The 19988-nt window shown below is 45.9% G+C and overlaps 1 long non-coding RNA gene across 1 annotated transcript; it reads right to left on the bottom strand.

The window, feature by feature from the left end:
- Nucleotides 1-18651: 18651 nt before the first annotated feature.
- LOC124687791 lies at nt 18652-19330 on the bottom strand. Its single transcript, XR_006998304.1, has 2 exons — nt 19287-19330; nt 18652-18944 (listed from the first exon to the last, which is right to left on the bottom strand). It is a non-coding gene; the product is annotated as an uncharacterized LOC124687791 (long non-coding RNA).
- Between the last annotated feature and the right edge of the window lie 658 nt (nt 19331-19988).

Consider the following 19988-nt stretch of genomic DNA (forward strand, 5'->3'; position numbering starts at 1 on the left):
CGCCGGAGAGGCCACCGCCGGCGAGGCGGGCTAGGGTTTGGGAGCGGGTAAGGAAGATGGTGGGTGCGAAGTTTGGTGACAAATGAATTAGACAGGCTCCTGAAGGAGGGCCCGGGTATGGGTGGGCCCCAGACCTTGGCGCTCCGTTAAACCAACGCTCGGCTCGGTTCCTTGGTCTTTTGCAATTAAAAAAAAACCGGACCAACCCAGATACAAGCGAGAGTCCGAGAACTGGAATGCTGGCAGGGATGAAACTAGAAAAAATGGTTGATGACGTCATCTCTATGACACCGGTGTCATAAAAACTTTTATGAATGCAGAGTAATTAGCACTAAGATATTGAAGGAATTATAAATTCATTGGGGTCACCTAACCCTAGTAGTTACAAGGCAGCTCCATTCCTGAACGCTGGCTGACAAAGACTTGCGCTCTCGCAAAGCTAACCAACATAGCGATGAGTCGTTCTTAGTCTTTTGCAATTTCGGTTCTTGAACCTCGACTTACGGTCCCGAACAAGACCGGAACGGTGACCAAGAGCATCTCTAGCAGATAAAAGAAAAAAAAAGAAAGCGGATACGAGAAGGGAGGAAATGACAGAATTTCAAAATAACCGGGTTTTTACAGTTTCACACGAAAGGTGTCCCGATAAGATCCGCACGTTCGTAGACTTGTTTGCGGTACCAATTTTATGATCTCCTCTGTTGCGACACTTTTTACATCGTAAAATCGGTTTGCGTTTTACCGCATACGCGTTTTGCAATATTGCGTTTTGCGTTATCTACTAGGGATGCTCTGAACAAATCTCAAAACAATTTACAATGGAGGTCGTCGTCCTTTCTCCATAACGTCAGGAGTGGCATGCCACCAAATGTTGTTGTAGAGGAAGTGTGGCGGGTTGGTTAGGGGCGCCGGTGGGGAGAGATGGGACGCGGGGAGATTAGGGGAAGGAGGCGTGGCGGGTAGATTTACCTGTGCACGTTGATTCGATTGTGGACGGCCAAGGAGAACCCGCATCGGTGCGCACGACCTAGCCATGTAGAGCGCCGCCGCACTCGACCTTGTTGGCTTGCCATGCGGGAGCTCTGCGGACTAGGGACCTCGCCCGACAACAGTGGACAAGGAGGGGAGGGGTTGTTCGTGCGGAAAAAAGAAGAACAACAGGAGGAAGAAGAAGAAGAAGAAGAAGCAGCTAGCTGAGGAGGGCGCCGCCACAGTCGCATTTCTTCTTGTTGGTGTTTATCACCTCTATTCTGAAGGAGGAGCATATGTTAAGCTTGGGATGTTGATAAATCATCTGCAACTGAGAGATTCTGCCTTTAGTTGTTTAAGTGACTTGTTTTAAGTCCAAAAAGGATTCTCTTTGAATCCTTTGGCCATTTCAAGTGTTATACAATTAAATATTCTCCATACATGTGAAATAAAATTAATTTGGATGTCTTACGAGCAACACACTATTTATCTTGATGCTACTAATCCCGCAGAAAAAAGTGGGAGAAGGTTTTTAGTGAAGTTTTTTTCATAGACAATGAAGCCAAACCAAATCAAAATTCATCCAACTATAGTTCAAACGATAAGCTTGGGAATTTCCCGCATCCCTCACTTGACAACACAAATCTCGGTTTGAGAATCTTCCTACTTTTGTTTTTTGAGTACTATGAGAAAGTCACATAAGATTTGAGTGTGTTTGTGTTTAGGATTGCATCTCCAAATTTGAGGATAAGGACTACCAGTATGCATGTCACATCTTAAACTTGTAACTACTAGCTAGAATAAAATTTGGAAAAAATAAATAAGATGCTAGGAAATAAATTAGGAAGGAAAAAAATAACCACAAAAAAGTGATTGCTTCTACGCATGTGTGTATTTATTTTAATCATGAGTAGAGAGTGCTTGCAAAGTGTATTGTTTAATGATATGTTTCATTTACACTTTAACTTATCTTTCACTATATGAAATGGCCTTACTAATGGGTAAACCGATGCCGAAAATGCCTAACGGAACCTGGCAACGGGCGAGGATGATATCGTGCCCGTCCCATGGTTCAAGATTAGCAATGTATTATCCTTTAAGCATGTATTATGTCTTTGTCCAGCGATTTACTCGATAGATATTCGTGGTATTCTTTCGACGCGCTGAGCAATAACTCGCCTGCAGGACTGGCATGGCTTTAACTCTAGCGGCGCTTAGAGTAATAACTGCTGTGAAGGTCATTAGTACTTTGCTTGTTCCAAAAAGTCAAGCATGGCGCTGCAGATTGCTTTCTTCCCTGACCACTCTCTTCTTTTACTTCATCCCTGCATAAGTTCTCCCCCCATTTTCTGTTCGTGACAAAGCCACTGAGCTTTCATACATATATATGTGCAGAGCCTTAACGCTAACTAGCCCTGCTCCACCATCAGTCAACATGGCCTAAGCTTTTCATTGTTGCCAACCTAAAGAAGAAGAAGAAAAACAACCAGACCAAAAACCATGGAGCGGACACGAAGCTCCTGATTCTGTCTGCCGTAGCAAGCCTGGCTGCCTGCTCCAGAAGATGGGCCATGGCCAGCTGTTTCATGCAGGTCATCAACCCGCCAGCAGCGTCACGCATTTCGCCGGCGATGAATGCGACAGCCCACAGCTGACACCCGGCATGCCAGATTGCCAGGAATGCCGCGCGCGTTGTTTGCTTGGCTATCAGCCGTGGCTTTGGTGCACTCGATGGTGATACGCACCAGCTGCACGTCGGAGGTCGAGGACCTCGTTCTCGCTGCCCTCCGTGACTGCTGCTGCCGTCCAGTCTACGCGCGTTGAGGAGGTACTGCAAGGGGAACCTCCTCATCTGCAGACTTTGCAATGCCGTTCCACAACCTCTCCTTTGGATACCATTCGCCCGGTGCGACTTCAGCGGCATACCGCTGGTGGTCTGGCGTCCTCCAGTCGGACGAAACGCGGTGCTCACCTGAAACACGTTGCAAGGCCGGCCATGGCTCGGGGCGCTGATGATCAGCTTGGCGTAGCGGGCGATATGGAACTCTCTTGGTTGCTCGAGGTAGGGGAAGATCTACAGTGCAAGACTGGGAGCTGGGAGAGAGCTGGTGGTCAGCTTCGCAGAGGAGATCAGGGTGTACACCGGCGCGCGCAATTAAGTGGCATGTTACAGCACACGCCTAACTATCGTGCACCATGCTAATAAATGTCGACAACTGCGTACGCGCAGGCCCGTGTATAAAGCTGCGTATGCGACAGACGGAAATGAAAGTCAAGCGCGTATTTATTACCTGCTATATTAAGTTCTAATCGCGTGGCACACATAGACGATGGCGATATCAACCTCGCGCGTTGCCAGGTCCCAATCGTCCGGGTCGGTAACGATGCATTCTACTTAGCATACAACTTTCCCTCATCGCTAGCCTTTATCCTACTATGCATGCATGTGGGATTGCTAGTGCATGAAAATCCCTTAAAACAAAGTTATATTCCAAAGTGTTCACCATATCTACCTACTAGATCATAAATGCACGCGTTGCCGCGCCCGCCCATATATATGAAATGATAGAATTCATACAATAATGTAATATACAACAGAACGAATTGAATTTGAAAAAAATAGTTGCATACAACAAAAGGAATTTGAACACATGATTAGAACTAAGGGTGTTAGAAGCATTATCTATTGTGTATGGGTCCAAAACTTCCCATGCTGCCTCTTAATCTTTGTTACTTGATTTAGTTATATGCTCTATTGTAAGTAAATAGGTCACACCTATTGTAACTGTCAACCCTAAATAAAGAAATCACAGACAAAAAAGTAAGGTTAAATAAAGAATGTGAGGGGGGAGATAAATTCGTTGCATGATAAAACATTCCAGAAAGGGGATAAACCTCATAAAGGATGGTCAGCTTTTCATTGTCTTGGTATGAATTACATATACCAGCGATGCATAATGAAATATTCTCTCCATAGATTTAATTATAGTCAGTACTGGAAATTTGTAAATAGAGAGATTTTGTTTTATTTTTTTTTTTTTTTTTTTTTTTTTTTGAACTTGGGTGAGCTTTATTAATTAGGCAATATTGTTCTTACAATCACGCATGAGCACTCCCAACACGCAGGAAGGGACTGCCGCACGCAACACACCACACTCACGCTTGCCTAATTGCGCTAAATCATGCGCCACACGATTACTCACCCTAGACACCTTACACACTCGAACCTCCAGAAGCATATGCAGAAGAGCCTTGGCCTCCTTGAACAAACTCCAATGTGCCGATCGATCTTCGTCTGGCGACGACAGGACAGCCACAACACGGGCACAATCAGTTTCGATAATGCCCCGCTGATCGGGATGAGCCGCTAGGTAACGAAGGCCCTCAAGACAGGCCAACACTTCAGCCTCCTCCGCGCTAGAACAACATGCAATGGTCTTCCACTCCGAGAAAAGGACCGCACCCTGATCATCCCGGGCCACAACACCGATCCCTCCAGTAGCATCATTGGCACTCCAACCAGCATCTGTATTCACCTTAATCCACCCCGCTTCAGGGGCAGCCCAATTAGACCAGTTTTATTTGCTCCGGTAGGTTCCTTAGCTTCATTTGATGTTATCATCTTGTTCTTCCTCTCAAAACTCTCAAGTAGAGTTTTCATTTCTGTAAGACCAGATTTGAGATCTTTCTCTGAAGTACCATCTTTCCAAAGTTGCTCCTCACCATTAACATATTGTATTTCCGCTGAAAAGAAAAAAGAAATCACAAATATATTAAAAGGTTTATTCTTGCTTGTAAAAGAAGGGCGTTTTTTTTATTTGAAGAGTTGGAAGGTAAAAAAAGCTGAGCTCACGCTTCAGACTCCAAAGATGGTAACGATGATTCAGCTTAGCTAGTCAAGTATATATGAATGTTGTCGGAACTATGAAGAGTCGTGAATATGATATTATATGCTGAAAGATGAAGTTGAAACAGTAACATGTTTCTTGGACATTCCACCATATGTCACCATCGTGGCTCTGTGCTTAATACTGATTATTACTTATTACAACTATAAATTGAAGACATTTCTTATTGGAATTTTATCAAGTTCAACATTCTCTCCCAAATTAATTTAGTATCAACGATGCAGGATTTTACAGTTCAATTACAATGTAGGTTCCGGTAAAGCATTTTAACATGAAAGAAACCAAAACAGAACTGACACTAGTAGAAAATCTCTCATCAGTACCGGTTCCAGAGGGGCATTCGTACCGGTTGAGCAACCGGTACAAATTATCCGGCACTAAAGGCCCCCTCCCCCTTTCGTACCGGTTGCTTACGAACCGGTATAAAAGGTCCCTCCACGTGGGCCACCAGGAGAGCTCAGGGCCAAGGAGCTTTGGTACCGGTTGGTAATACGAACCGGTACCAAAGGTTCCCACCAGCGGCAGGAAATTGCCCAAATCTCTGCCGCGGCAGAATTGGATTTTTAGGGTTTTTGGAGGGGTTTAGGGATATCGGTTTGTTTCATATCGCGTCGATGCACCAGAAACGCGTTTGGGTTTAGGTAGTAAATGAAGATCAAGATGATGCATAGCAAGTTGGTGCATATAATATAACACACATGTAATTGCATAAGATCGCAAATTAAGTAGCACTATGCATGAAGATCGATCTTCATGCATAGTGGTACTCTCCGAGACGTACTCTATATATGTCTATTACATGTAGCATAGTGGTACTCTTCGAGTCAACTATATATGTAACATGTACATCTTCATTCATAGTGGTACTCGCGAATGGTGGTATGACGTCTCGAAGGAAAAATCCCGCCAATTCCTCGCCTATTGCTATGAAGCGGTCATCGATTGAGAGCTTGTTCCGCTTTCTTGCCAACTATAAAAGAATAAGATACAAATGAATACATGAAACAACTATTACCGAAACTCAGCACAACTTATGATAAGAAAACAAATTTGTGAAGATTGTTTTTGCACCTCTTTATTTCTTTCATTATTCGTTCTCTCGCTGACAATTCTGCGGATGTACTCGCAAACGAAGAATCCACAGAGATCGGTCCCTTGTGGTTGTTGCGGGCATTTCTTTACAAGAATATAATTCAATCAAACAATAGTCAAGTATGATAATTAAAGGTGTGTGGACCTAGGTAGTACTACTTACTTTCGCCTTCCATCGCAGCTTCGGTGTCCATTCACGGGACGTATCTTCCTTGATGAAAGTTTCCCATACGCTGCTCGACAAAAGAAAATGCATAAAAGAGTCATCAATTAGTTCATAGCAGGAAATTAACGAAACAAACCGATAAGAATTAAAATTACCTTCGAGCATTAAATAACAAGACAAGTATAGTTCCGATTTTTTGCTTAGTGAGTCATAGACTTCAACTTCTCCAATTTCCAAATTGATGACGAGAAGAATAAAGTGAAACCTACGCACGTTTCAATATGTAGTGTCATATATATAAGTCATTAGTTAAAATTTTGACATACGGTGAGCAAAATATAATGTGTTATAAGACGAGTAAGACTCACTCGAAGTTGTAAGGCCAAATTATTAGCTTTTTGTCACGTTGTCGCTTCAAAAACCTTAGCAAAGTCTCCGGTGTATCCTTGTTATAGAGAGGATCTTCTATGGTTTTAACATGCATTGTGTGCGGGTCAATGAACCCAATGTCTGTGATATCGTCCCTTTTGCATTCGAGCATCTTCGATCTGCATAATATAGCGCAGAAAAGATTATAATCTGCAGACAATGAACGAGCTGAGCTAAAGACTTCTCAAATTAAATAAATAAATCACTTACGGACAATAGCAACCGATGATTGATTTGTCGAGGGCCCGGAGATTGTATAGCCGAAAGAGTTCGGCGAAGTCAACGTTCACACGAGTACTCCCGGAAGTAGTGCTCTTCCCTAACTCGCACCATGATAGTCTAGATCCCTTCCTTTGAGGCCTTAAGGTACCACGAATGCAAGTTACGCATACATGTTGGTACCTTCCTGAGATTCTCGACCAAATCTTTCCCTTGAACAAACTGATATGCTCGCTCAGCTAAGGCGTAATCAGTTCCGTCTTGTCGAGAACTTTGAACGGTCTTCCCGTCAAACACCTTGAGAGGGCGACCGATTGAACGGGTTGTTGTCCGAGCTGGTAGACACCGTGTATCCCTTTTATCTCCCCGATACCCGATTGAACGGGTTTTGTCGCCTCGATCATCTTGTCATACGACCTTTCAATAGAACGCGCATAGTCGGATGGCGGCGATGGTACGGGGTCATATAGATTGTCAACGGTACGCACAACTTTCTCCCGATCTAGTGTCTTCTCGAAAGGTATCTACGGCACTTTCGGTGCAAAAATTTCTTCACCTCGGCCTGAACGGCCTCCGCGTTTTCCTCCGGAGTTTTTTCCCAAGGTAACTTCTCGGTAGGCGGCGGTTGTTTCTCCTTTCTAGCTTTCTTCCTAGGCGGCGTACCGTTCCGCTTAACGGACGCCGTCTTACGCGGAGGATCTCGAGATGGTGGACTCACGCCGGGGTCCCTCTCGGGTAGGTGTGGACTTGGCTGCTCACCGGGACTGCCACCGGGAGGAGTCGATGGCATTTGCTGCTCATGTGTAGGAGTCGGTGGCCTTTGCAAAAGGACGACGTACTTCTTCGGCCATAGGGCGAAACCGTGCTTGACATCCGCCAGTGTCCTCTCATCTTCACCTCTAGGAATATCAAGCTCCACTTTTTCAAAACCCGAAACAACTTCATCCACCCCGACACGAACACAACCAGGTGGAATGGGCATATGATGGTGCATTGCTCCATCTTCACTTGGGTACACATAGCCGACCGCCACCTTAACGGACGCGGTCCCGATTAACATATGTAGCTCGCAATCTGTCTTCTCCGTGACATAATCCACGGGGTAGCTTCCTCCACATCCGTCAAGATGCGAGGAACCGACACCGCTTCTTCGCTGAGATGGGGCGGTATCGGCTTGTGGATCCTGTAGAAACAGCGGCTGATCGGGTGCCCTCCGATTTCTCTCAAGAGCCTCCACCCTAGATAACAACTCCGTTACAATGTCGGCGTCCTTCTTCTTCTTTCGCGAACGGCTTCTATAAGTGTCGGCGCTGTCCGGCCACGCTTCCTTCATGGTGAGACCTGGGCGAGCTCGTACCCGTCCAACATGTTCGGGGTTCCCCGGAGCGAGTGTCGGCTCGTCATTCTCTCGATCGGGAATGTACTCTCCCTTTCGACCTTTTCAATTGCATCTACAAGCTTCGGTACAATTCCCTCAATTTTTTCCTTCCATTTTCCCTTCGCAACGATCAACCCTGTCTTTGGGTCCAACCCTGCCCCATGAGCGAACAACCGGAACTTGGACCGTTCGGGCCGGTCCCATGTACGTGGAGTGATTCCATGATCCATCGAGTTTATTCTCAAACGCTGTCCACTTCGGAATGGCACTCTTGTAGCCACCTGACCCCAAATGATGCGGAAGTTTCTTCTTTGCAGCATTTTCGGTATTTTCTTCGATCGGGACACAAAAGTAGACGATTTCTTATACTCCTTAAATGCGGCCCGGTGATCTTTTATCTTCACTAGATTATCATCGAATACTTGGATCTTCATTCTTATATTTGTCCCATAAATTTTTCTTGAAGCTCGGAATTGTATGGCCATCTTCTTCCATGTCCATTCCTTGACTTTATTCTTCGGCCTTCCGTCATGTCTTCCGGTAGGCTGAACTTTGTCGATAGCGTGTCCCAAAGAAATTTTTTCATCTTGTCGTTGACATAACTAGCACCACTCTCCGGGTTCTTCGGCTTATGCCACTCTTGAATGCTGATCGGTACATGGTCCCTAACAATAACTCCGGATTGACTTGTAAATTTGCGGCAAAACACCTTGGGCTCCATCTGGTTCACCATTATCCTTGAATGCCGTGAGGGCTAACCTGCCCTCGCCCTTTAGCACCCGCGTCGGGCCTCGTTTTGATCTAACAGACTTGCTCGATGATCCGGAAGGCTAAAAGAAAAAATTATTCGTTAATAAGTGCAATACAAATAAATGAATGCATCTAGGGATGAACATATAGACTAATTGATACATAGATATACACCTCGCCGGAGTTTGTGATGGACACTTCGTTGTCTCTTCTAATTTGTTCAGACTCAAGTCCCTCGCCGAAATCATTCAGAAAGTCTTGGAAATCGTTGTCATCTCCATCGTCGGGTTCCGGACCACGGGCACTCTCATAGATCAATTGCTGCACCGCTTCTTCCCCCTCCTCATCTCGGACGAAGGTGCCGTCCTCCATACCTCAATGTCACTGCAAAATTAAGAAAGCAATTATATTTCATTCATCATGTAATGATCATATAACAGATTGCTAGATGGATAACAATTGACTCGATGTCGCGGCGCCACGGTCACGGACTCGGCGTTCCCCCTCCTCCTCTCGCTCTTCTCGACCCTAACACTACTCGGCGTTCCCCCTCCTCCTCTCGCTCTTCTCGACCCTAACACTACTCGGCGTTCCCCCTCCTCCTCTCGCTCTTCTCGACCCTAACACTACTCGGCGTTCCCCCTCCTCCTCTCGCTACTCAATCCCTGCAACTATAACCAGCACTTATAACCAGAGACAAATATCATATATTTGCAACAGCACATCATATATTTGCAAAAACACATCATATATTTGCTAAAAAAAATCAACCTGTAACCACAACCATCAATCATACTGATTTCCTGATACATCTAGGAATTTTCTCCAACCTCCCATCTCAAATTACATGACTCAAGTTATATAACCAGAGACAATAGTAGCAGCAACAATTGTTTTAAATGAACACTTCCCATCTCAAATTACATAACCAGAGAATGAATTTAGAATAAAAAAAGTCATACTGCCTAGTGTCCAGAGAATGATACACTGACAAGCATACAACTAAATGTATGAATGCATTACTGTTTCAAGAACACAAAGCAAATGTATGAATGCATATTTATTTAACATAACGGAGCAAAAATTGATAGAATTTGCTACTGCATTTCATCATTTCATTTGCTAACTTGCTAAAGAATTTGCTATTACTAAAGAATTTGCTACTGCATTTCATCATTTCATTTGCTAACTTGCTAAAGAATTTGCTATTACTAAAGAACTTGCTAAAGAATTTGCTATTACTAATGAATTTGCTATTTCATCATTTCATTTCATCATAGCCGAGCTTCCAAGATGGACGCGCCCCGCCTCCACGAACTCCCGCTGCTCGCCGCGCTTCTGGCCTGCGCGCTCCTCGCGTCGGCCGCCAGCGCGCAGCCGGCAACGCCGCTACAACAGCAGCAGCAGGGGATGAGCAGCGACTCCGCGACGGAGACGGACCAGGACATGCGCGTCAGCACGACCATGATCGTGCTCCTGGCCGCCGTCATCGCGGTGTTCATCCTCATCACGGCCTCCATCATCAACCTCCGCCACTGCACCGGCTACTCCCACGCCTACGCTGGCCGGCCGTCCGACCGCGCCGCTCCCGTCGCCGATGTGTCGCTCTCCACCTTCCTCGCCCGGCGGCTGTACAGGCGGACGCGCGGGCTCGACGCCGACGTGGTCGAGGCGTTCCCCACCATGCGGTTCGCGGAGGCCAAGGCGCTGCGCGTGGGGTCGAAGAAGGCCGTGCCGCTCCCCATCGCGCGCTGTAGGCATTGGGTCGAACACCCTGCGGGCGTGACCTGGCCGGCGCCGAGGCGGAGGGAGCGGCGCACCAGCGAGACGGCGTGGCTCCATTTTCGGCGATGCAGGGGACCTAGGCGGCCGCGTGGAGCGCGTGGGCGAGGGGCAGGACAAGGGGAGAGGGACGCCGACGGCGCGCGGGCGAGGGGCAGGACAAGGGGAGGGGAGGACGTACCTGCCGGCGCGCGCGGAGAGACGAGAGGCCGGCCTGCAGGTGCTGCGCGCGGACGACGGCAACGGCGACGGCGTGGTGCTGACGACGGACGGCGGCGATGGCGTGGTGTGCGCGACGGTGTGGACGAAGGACGGCGGCGCGATGGCGTGGTGCGCAATGGCGTCTGAAGAAATGAGGCGATTTGGGGATTTTTCGGTCGCGGCTAAGTTAAAACGAGGGGGGCGGACCTTTAGTACCGGTTGGTGTTACCAACCGGTACGAAAGACCTTTCGTACCGGTTGGTGGTACCAACCGGTACCGAAGGTTTTTTTTTGTTTTCTTTTTTCTTTTACTGTTTTCTTTTCTTTTGCTGTTTCTTTTTTCTTTTACTGTTTTCTTTCTTTTCTTTTCTTTTCATTTTCTATTTCTTTTCTTTTCATTTTCTATTTTTTTCTTTTCTTTTCATTTTCTATTTCTTTTCTTTTCTTTTCATTTTCTATTTCTTTTCTTTTCTATTTCTTTTCTTTTATATTTCTTTTCTATTTCTTTTTTCTTTTCTGTTTCTTCTTTCTTTTCTGTTTTTTTTCTTTTCTTTTGTGTTTCTTTTCTTTTCTTTTTATTTTCTATTTCTTTTCTTTTCTATTTCTTTTCTATTTCTTTTTATTTTTTCGTTTGTTTTCTTTTCTATTTCTTTTCTATATCATTTTTTATATTTCTTTTATATTTCTTTTATATATCCTTTTTTCTATTTCTTTTCTATATATTATCTATTTCTATTCTTTACTCCCGCCACGACGCCGTCCGCGCGGGAAACTTTCCCGCCACGTACGACGGAAAAAGGCGGGAAAGAAAGGGCGGGAAAGAAAGGGCGGGAAATTTTATTACGAGTGAACTCGAATTAAAAGTACATAGCTTAACTGAAAATTAAAGATACATGGCCAAATTCTACTGTTGGAGTCATTCAATCATACTCGTGCCTAGCCCTGTAGTAGTCGCCACTGTAGTCGTCGTAGTCGCCGTCATCATCGTCGGCGGCATCGGGGTCGCGGTACTCGAACGTCGGCGGGTGAGCACGCGTGGGCCGGGACCGAGGGTAGCGCGAGGCGGGGGCCACGGTAGGCCATGACGCCCTGGAGAGTCCGGCCGCGCCACCACAGCCGACGGCCGGCCTCGTTGAAGTTCGGAGGAGGCGGGCCACCCTCCTCGTGCCTGGCAAGCGCCCTCTCACGCCGATTGATGAAGAAGCTTTCCCAAGTCGGGCTGTAGTCGGGATGCCATCGGGGATTCCTCCGCTGCTCCGGCGTGAGCTCGAAGTAGTAGTGGTTCGTGATGGCCATCTCGCGCGCCACACCTAGAGGGACAGGGAGGGACCGGTACGCCTCCGACGCTCGAGCAACCAGCCGGTAGGGACGCGGTAGCCCGGCGGGCAGGGGTAGTTCGACGCGCAAAGTGCCTCCGCCTCCCGGAGGGTTAGAGATACGATGGAAGCCATGTGACCTGGTGATGAGGTTTGCAGATATGAGTCTAGATGTGATATGTAAATGGTGGCCAAGCCAACATATATATAGTGAAAAAATGGTGGGAGGACGGAGGCGGGAACCGGTGGAAAGCACGGGAAGAAAATAGGCGGGAAGACAGAGGCGGGAACCGGTGGAAAGCGCGGGAAGAAAATAGGCGGGAAGATAGATCGAGGCAAACCTTTAGTACCGGTTGGTGGGTGCAACCGGTACTAAAGCTGTCGGCAGGATAAGGACGCCCTGCTCGATGAGATAAAGTATGTAGCGCAACCGGTACTAAAGCTGTCGGCGGGATAAGGACGCTCTGCCTATAAAAGGAGCATCGATACACCATGGGAAGCAGCTCAACAAGCCAACATGGATGGAGAGTTTCATCACCATGGATGGAGGAAAGGTTGGGAAATCTCCCGTGGCGGAACTTGTCGAAGATGCCCTTGGTGCACACGCCATATGGCATCTTCGGAAGTTCCGCCTCGGAAAAATTTCCCTGCAAGCCCGTGGAAGACTCCATCTCCTCTAACAATGTTGGCGAAAGGGTTGGGAAATCTCCCGTGGCGGAACTTGTCGAAGATGCCCTTGGTGCACACGCCATATGGCATCTTCGGAAGTTCCGCCTCGGAAATTTTTTCCTGCAAGCCCGTGGAAGACTCCATCTCCTCTAACAATGTTGCGGAAAGGGTTGGGAAATCTCCCGTGGCGGAACTTCTCGAATATGCCCTTGGTGCACACGCCCTATATATGGCATATTCGGAAGTTCCGCCTCGGAAAAATTTCCCTGCAAGCCCGTGACTTAACTAGTAAAACAAGCCAACCATCTCCATTGTTAATATCTTACATACAGTAACATCATTACACAAAAGTGATTTCCATATTGAGATACACAAGTTATACTCCATCTCCTCTAGTCTTCCGAGTTTTCTTCGCCCGTTTCCCTTTCTTCTTACTTGCGACGCAACCATGGACAATCTTCATTGTTTAAGATGATGCTTGGGTCAATTTTTACCTTGAAGGGTGGAATATCGTCAAACTTATTATAATCTTCGACATGTCTGTCTTGTCCTCTACTCCCACGATGTTTCTTTTTCCTGAAAGAACTATGTGCCGCTTTGGCTCATCGTATGATGTGTCCTCTTGCCTTTCTTTTCTTTTTTTCGGTTTGCTAGACATATCCTTCACATAAAAAACCTGAGCCACTTCATCGGCTAGGACGAATGGTTCGGTGTTGTACCCAAGATTCTTGAAATCCACTCGTAGTCATTCCGTACTGCGGGTCTACCTGTACCCCGTCTTTCGAGGTTGAACCATTTACACCGGAACAAAGGGACCTTGAAATTAGGTCCATAGTCAAGTTCCCATATCTCCTCTATGTACCCATAATATGTGACCTTGTTCCCATTGCCATCTTCCGCATCAAAGCGGACACCACCTGTTTTGGTTGGTGCTCTTTTTGTCTTGGGCGAAAGTGTAAAATGTGTTCCCATTAATCTCGTACCCTTGAAAAGTCGATATAGTAGAAGATGGTTGCTTGGCCAACAAGTACAGCTGCTCGTCATCGGTGACATTCATGAGACGTGTTTGCAACCAACCGCCGAAAGTCTTCATGTGTTCTCCATCAATCCAATCTTCACGTTGCTCCGGGTATTTAGAGCGTAAGATCTCCTTGTGTTCCTCTTTGTACGGAGCCACCAAGATGGAATTATGTAGAACTGTGTAGTGTGCTTGAGTGAAAGAATGTCCGTCCATACACGTTGCTGATTTCTTTCCTAGCGTGCCTTTTCTACGCAAGTGTCCCCTCATAGCGCGATTCGGGAACACCGATCGGCTTAAGGTCGGGAATAAAGTCAACACAAAACTCAATGACCTCCTCTGTTCCATAGCCCTTGGAGATGCTTCCTTCGGCCTAGCACGGTTATGAACGTACTTCTTTAAGACTCCCATGAATCTCTCAAAGGGGAACATGTTGTGTAGAAATACGGGACCGAGAACGCCAATCTCTTCGACCGGGTGAACTAGGAGATGTGTCATAATATTGAAGAAGGATGGTGGGAACACCAACTCGAAGCTGACTAGACATTGGACCACATCCTTCCGTAAATTTTGTAGAGTAAGTGGATTGATCACCTTCCGAGAAATTGCATTGAGGAACGCACATAGCTTCACAATGGGTACTCGAACATTTTCCGGCGAAGCCCCCTCAATGCAACCGGAAGTAATTGTGTCATAATCACGTGGCGGTCATGAGACTTTAGGTTTTGAAACTTTTTCTCCGACATGTTTATTATTCCCTTTATATTCGACGAGAAGCCGGACGGGACCTTGATGCTACTCGGGACTTCAAAAAAGATCTCCTTCTCCTCTTTGGTAAGAGCATAGCTGGCGGGACCTTGATACTTCTCTCGGATTCGAGTTGTTTCCTTCGTGGATACTTTGCTGGTCCTGCCGTGCATCCGGTGTATCTTTTGTCTTCCCATACACGCCCAAGAAGTTTAGCAGGTTCACGCAAAGATTTTTCGTCACGTGCATCACGTCGATTGCAGAGTGAACCTCTAAGAATTTCCAGTAGGGTAGCTCCCAAAATATCGACTTCTTCTTCCACATGGGTACGTGTCCGTCAACATCATGCGGAACAGATTGTCCGCCGGGACCCTTTCCAAAGATCACTTTTAAATCCTTGACCATATCATATATAACTTCCCCATTAGGGCGGGTAGGCTTCGTTCGGTTATCCGCCTCACCTCCGAAATGCTTTCATCTCTTTCTTACGTGATGTTGTTTTGGAAGAAATCGACGATGCCCCGTGTACACATTCTTGTTTCCCAAATAATTACTATCAGTCTCACCTAAACGGTGTGTGCATGCATTGTATCCCTTGTTTGACCGCCCCGAAATGTTACCAAGAGCAGGCCAATCATTGATGGTTACAAATAACAACGCTCGTAGGTTAAATTCCTTTTGTTCGTGCTCATCCCACACGGTACACCTTCGTCACGCCACAACTCTAAAAGTTCTTCAACCAATGGCCTCGGGTACACATCAATGTCGTTGCCGGGTTGCTTCGGGCCCTGGATGAGCACCGGCATCATAATGAACTTCCGCTTCATGCACAACCAAGGAGGAAGGTTATAGATACATAGAGTCATCGGCCGGGTGCTATGACCGGAGCTCTGCTCCCCGAAAGGATTAAAGCCATCCGTACTTAGACCAAATCTTAAGTTCCTTGCGTCATCTGAAAATGACTTGAACTCTCCGTCGATTTTTCTCCACTGCGACCCATCGGCGGGGTGTCTCGAGCATCACATCTTTCTTACGGTCCTCTTTGTGCCATCGCAACAACTTGGCATGCTCTTTGTTCCGGAACAAACGTTTCAACCGTGGTATTATAGGAGCATACCACATCACCTTCGCAGGAACCCTCTTCCCGGGGGTGGACTCACCCTCAACATCGCCGGGGTCATCTCGCCCGATCTTATACCTCAATGCACTACATACCGGGCATGCATTCAAATTCTCGTACTCCCCGCGGTAGAGGATGCAGTCATTGATGCATGCATGTATCTTCCGCACCTCTAATCCTAGAGGGCAGACAACCTTCTTTGCTTCGTACGTGCTAGAGGGCAACACGTTCTCCCCTGGAAGCATCTTCTTTATTATTTTCAGCAACTTTTCAAATCCCTTGTCGAAGTACCATTCTCCGCCTTCCACTGCAAGCAATTCCAGCGTGGTACCCAGCTTTTTCTGACCATTTTCGCAATTTGGGTACAACAGTTTGTTGTGATCCTCTAACATTTTCTCCAACTTCAACCTCTCCTTTTCATTTCCACAGTTCATCTTCGCATCAAGAATGGCCCGACCCAAATCGTCATCCGGGTCATCAAAAATCGGCTCATCGAAAATGAGCTCTTCTTCAGCTTCGTCTTCCCCCATTCTACTACCACCGTCTTCAGTGAATAAGGGATAGTTGTCACTATCCTCTTCTTCTTCGTTGTCTTCCAATATAACCCCTCTTTCTCCGTGCTTGGTCCAACAATTATAGCTGGGCATGAAACCATTCTCCAGCAGGTGGACGTGAAGGGTCTTCGAGGTAGAGTAATCCTTCATATTCTTACAGGAACTACATGGACAATACATGAAACCATTCGACCGCCTGTTTGCCTCAGCCACGTTGAGAAAATAATGCATGCCAAGTAATGAACTCGGGATGGCACCGGTCACCGTACATCCATTGTCGACTCATCTGCATTTTATATGTATATCAAAAATCATTAAGTACACAACATCATGGATATATGAGTGACCAACTTAATTAATATTCAAGTTCATCACATAAAACTAAGTTTTTTTTTATAAAAAGAAGAGGCTCACCGAGGTTGTACGGTGCTCGGCTAGGGGACGACGCTAGCGATCGACGGCGGTGAGGACGGGGATGATACTAATTAAAACCTACAAAATATACCATAATTTCAGCTCAAATTGATTATAAAAAAGTAAAATCCCTAACTTAGGCATTTCATCAAACACCTTGCTAGCACTAGAAAAATAGTACGAGTTAAACTACCAAAGAAATGAGCTAAATTAGGAACGCCGGAAGAAAGGATGATATTGCTAACCCTTGGATAGATGGAGGTCGTTAATCTTGTTAAAATGGTGGAGAAAGAATGAAAATTTGTTGGAGTGTGAGAGGTGCAAAAGTTTTAGAAATGTGAGAGAGATGAAAATGAGAATGGATCGGGGGCGGGGCAGGGGCAGTGAGCATATGAGGCACCCTTTAGTACCGGCTGCTAACACAAACCGGTACCAAAGGTCCAACCTTGGCCCCACCCTCACCTGCCATTCTGGCCGAAGACCTTTCGTACCGGTTCCTAACACGAACCGGTACGAAAGCTCGTAACGAACCGGTACGAATGCCTGAGCGTCCGAACCGGTACAAATGCCTCCTTTAATACCGGTTCGTAAGGGAACCGGTATTAAAGTCTTAGATGGATGAGAGGTTTTCTACTAGTGTGACATGAGGAATACAACACAAGTACTATGTTATATATAGATTGGTGAATTAACAGGAGTGTTAATGGATGTTGCAAGTCTCAGTACCAGCAACTTTTGACATCTTTACATCTATCTACATGTCCTTCTATGAACACCTCATCGACACCAAGCTGCTAAGTTTCTTTTGTTTTTTTACTTCTCCAGAGTCCAGACGCAGGCCTACAACAACTCTGTTAGGGACTAAAAGTACATAGATATACTTAGAAAATGGTCATGGTCATGCAGAAAACTAAACAACAATAGTTTACCGATTTCAAATTGCATTTGCACTTGTCCCTTGTGATGTTGATGGCTGAATATATAACTGCAAGCTTACTACTCGAGATATTCCGTGCTTCCAGATAATGTTGGCTAGGCTAATTTTCCTAAGCCATTATACATATACTTGACCTGAATCTACCTAGCAATGTAATGATCGATCCTACCATCTTGAACAAAAAAAGGAACAAAAAAACCATAAATCAGTAACTTAACAGAATCACAAGAATAACTACAAGGGGATAAACTGGAACAGGCAATTTGGATTTTTTTTGTTTTACTGGAGAACTGCGGATCCACCTTACCTGGAGAAGATGTCAACAGCAAGGCTGACGGGGTATGTGGACGGACAGGACACGATCCATCGTCATGCTCCAAACAGTGACAACAAGGGGCACAGCACTCTGCTCATTCCAGGCAGCCACGTCGCATCTCCTCTGTGTCCCGGGGCAAAGGAATGAATAGAGCTCACGATGCAAGTGGACAGGCCGCCGGCCCCGTCCATCCTGTCCGCTCCATCCGCCAAGATTAGTTGTGCAATTAGCGACGTCCGCGTCCGCTAATTCTGTGAGCCGTCGTTTCCGGCGGACATCCGCCAACATCCGTGGAGAATAGGGGAGCTGCAGTTGAGCGCGTGCGCGTTGCTGGGTGGGGCTGTTCTTATGGATGGGCGTGTGCGTAGCTTCGGCTAGTGTACGCCACTGTCTTTCCTGATTGGCGACAATGATTGCTGATGGTGCCTGCCAAGTAGAAGTACCGGTGTTTAGGTGGGTGCTACCTGCCATGGTTGTTGAGTAACAAGATCTTCTCAGCGATCTCATCCATTCATCTACATTTGAACCTGGCAGACTAACGGATCTTTTCAGTGTTCTACTACTAGTTTCACAGTGCACAGGTGTATAGTTGACAGAAAAGCAAAATAAGAAGTATCCAATATGAACCATAATGAAAAGCAAAGTTGACAGAAAAGCATGAGTGCATGACCATATACTATGTCTCCAGATGTGTCCATAGGTAAAACACTCCCGGAAAAGAACTACCAAAACAGCATAGAATGTCTGAAACTCCAGATAACAGATACCATATCACAGTTGTAACATAAATCATGATTTCTGGATCTTAAGGTAAGATGATAAACTTGCTACTACTCCAGCCAGAAGATCACTGGCTAACGCTGAGCCACTTGGAGAACACATCAAACTCCGTGTAGTCTGTCAGAGATCATGGTCTGGTACCACGCCTTTCCAGTAGCCTTGATCTTAGAAGCCTCCTCCTATAAAAACAAGATATGATCTTCAGTATTAGAATATTGCCAATAATATGCATATATTGTACAGTGCTTTTGTACTGACTTAATCAATGTCCAATCCTAAAACAGCTAGTTCTATTTGTACTGCTTTGGATATGAAATCAGAGCCTCTGTTGTGAAGCAACCTTTTTTTAGTTCTTAACAATAAAAATGGCATTTTAATGTCTCCGTGAGCTGAACCAAAGTTTAGTTCATACAAGAAGAAAGTGTCATCATGTTTGTTCAATTGAGCTAACGGAATATAAATAACTAGTAAGGTTTCATAGTACATATTATAAGCAACTAGTAGCTCTCACAAATGTTTACCTGTTTGATTTCCGCAAGCTAATTATCTGTTGGTTCACTTTCTTCATGGCACTCGCTTTCTTGGTAGAAAACCTGCCATTTAGTTTGAGGCATGTGAGACAAAGAAGAGTTCAACCATCTTCACTGAGACTTCTCAGATGCACCTGTAAAAAAGAACAGAAAATGTAAGCCATCCCAGCTGCCTTTAGGTTGTTACGCCAACATCAAATGTTCAGACCACCATTTACTGAACATTATCACCAAGCCAGGATACTACAGTACTCAATAAAGCCATCACAAGTTGCAGGAATTATGAATTAAATCAGAACTAGGCAGATCTGTAGAACAATGGATAATGACCCGGTGCGCAAATTCACAGTAGGTGCTACATGAGATAGACAAGACAGGAAACTACAAGTAAGATGTAGGGTATATTAAAGGTGTTGGCAAACAAATTCAGTCAGTCCAGGTACCCAAACATGAAAGCCTCTCCACATAATCGCCTCCGGAATCCAGGGTATGAATTAGTACTGCAACCCCAACGAAGTACTCGAACACCTAGCAATCAGGCTGTGAAATATAGGCTTTCATAGTCCTGTTTATATATCTCCTGTTTCACCTGTGTGTCTGTGCGCAAATTCACTGTACTTTTTGTTGTCATATGAAATGCACATGGAATCCTTCAAAAAGAAAATGCTGATACTGCCTAGTCCAGTTGCTGCA

This window comes from Lolium rigidum, chromosome 2, assembly GCF_022539505.1.
Source record: "Lolium rigidum isolate FL_2022 chromosome 2, APGP_CSIRO_Lrig_0.1, whole genome shotgun sequence".
NCBI classification, from domain to species: Eukaryota; Viridiplantae; Streptophyta; class Magnoliopsida; order Poales; family Poaceae; genus Lolium; species Lolium rigidum.